Source organism: Schistocerca gregaria, chromosome 2, assembly GCF_023897955.1.
Source record: "Schistocerca gregaria isolate iqSchGreg1 chromosome 2, iqSchGreg1.2, whole genome shotgun sequence".
NCBI lineage: Eukaryota > Metazoa > Arthropoda > Insecta > Orthoptera > Acrididae > Schistocerca > Schistocerca gregaria.
In genome coordinates, this window is record NC_064921.1 from 469,486,648 (window position 1) to 469,488,913 (window position 2,266).

Consider the following 2,266-nt stretch of genomic DNA (forward strand, 5'->3'; position numbering starts at 1 on the left):
TAACCCGCTTGGCTAAGTTCTATTGAAGGATACTTTTCAATTTTTTTTCTTACCTACTGCACATTTTCATCCTCAGCTCTGATTATCTGTTGTTGACAACTGGATATTCTGCAATTTTCCTACGTTATTTAACATTTCTTGTAAAACTCGCAGTCGTAGTTGCTGGCACAGCCTTAAACTGAGGTGACAGAAGTCACTGGATTACGATATGTACATATAAATACGGCTGTAGTATGGCGTATACAAGATTTAAATGGGCAGTGCATTGGCGGAGCTGTCATTTGTTCTCGGAATGGCACATGGATTTAGATGCAAAGGGCATTCCATTTCGAAAATCGTTATGGAAATCAATATTCCGAAATCCACAGCATCAAAAGTGTGCCGAGAGTACCCAATTTTAGGTATTACCTCTGACCGTGGACAACACAGTGTCCGACAGCGATCACTTAACGACCGAGAGCAGCGGCGTTTGCGTAGAGTTGTCAGTGCTAACAGACAAGCAATGCTGCTTGAAATGGTCATAGAAATCAAGGTGGAACGTACGACGAGCGTATCTGTTAAGTTAGTGCGGCGAAATTTGGCGTTAGTGGGGTACAGCAGCAGAAGACTGACGCCCGTTCGTGACCATACTGTATGAACGCTAGGCGACTGGAAAACCGTGGTCTGGTCAGATGAGTACCGATTTCAGTTGGTAAGAGCTGATGGTAGGGTTCGAGAGTGGCTAAGATCTGGGCTGTGATTAAATGGAATGGACTGGGTCCTCTGGTCCAAATGAATCAATAATTAACTGGAAATGGTTATGTCTGACTATTTGGAGATCATTTGCAGCCATTGATAGTCTTCATGTTCCCCTGCAACGATGGAATTTTTATGGATGACAGTGGACCATGTCACTGGTTCACAATTGTTCGCGATTGGTTTGAAGAACATAATGGACAGTTCGAGCGAATGATTTGGCCACCCAAACATCCCGACATGAATCCCATCTAACATTTATGGGACATAATCGAGAGATGAGTTCGTGCACTAAATCCTGCACCGGCACCACTCTCGCAATTATGGACGGCTGTAGAGGCAGTATGGTTCAGTATTTCTGCAGGGGACTTCTGACTATTTGTAGAGTCCATGCCACATGGAGTTCCTGCACTACGACTAGTTAAAGCAGACCCGAAACGATGTTAGGAGGTATCCCATGACTTTTGTCACCTCAGTGTATGATCACTAATCCGTTCCTCTACTTTAACTGATCTAGCTTTTCGTCCATCATTTAGCGTTCCTCTTGGGGGACGAAAAGAAAAAGAATTGTTATCTTATTTTTTTTGAAAAATGACGAAAAAGTGAATATTTTGGTGGGCCACTTGGCAACAGAACCAGGGATTGATTACACTATTATAATAACATACCTTGAGTATTAAATACCTGAATGAGAGCAGCCTATTGATATATTTGGTATCGTTCCGAAGAAACATTGTCATTTCTACGCATTTTTATAGTCGCGGTGTAGTCATACCCGTAACAACACTAAGGGACCAGAAGATTTATAGACTTTAAAAGAAATGCAACATTACACAATTAAGAAAAGAGTTGATTCAGAAATAATAGGAAAACGATAATGTTCCTCCTGCCTCATGCTGCGTTCGGCCCATCAACGTGATCGTAACATATGAAATACCGATGCGGAACGCAGCAAGTCCGCGTTCGCCTTTCATGGAATACAAACAGTAAAAGGTGAAGCGCCCAATGCCTCATTTGTCTTCAAACAACAGAATTCTTTTTTATACATCATTAATCGATACATGTACATAGAGATTTACAGGCACCGCGCAAGAACTGTAAAGATAAAGAATAATGGATTCTGTCGCTGCTATGCGATGGTTCATTTCTTTTACTTTACAGTAGTTCGATGACTTTAGGCCATCAGGCGTGTACTATTGAGCGTATATGAATGTTTGTGAGCCGAAAATTACTAACATTACAATCAGTCAACACTAAGGAAAAGACGGAGACAACCAGATCTTCTGAGCAATATTGCTTGACAGAAAAAGTCGTCTCGTCGTTGTAAAAACCAACCCGGCATTGACTGCTTCAGAAACGATTAATATTCAGTCGACCTGAAGAATCTCCCCTCTCACAAATTTTCAGCTATGAAAATGATATGAGTTAGACTATTCTGGATATTTTATCACAGCGTGATGTACGCCTTGGATGAAAAGCAACGACGGAAAGTTACTTAGAAAGAATACACTTTTCCATGAAGTTCAGAAGA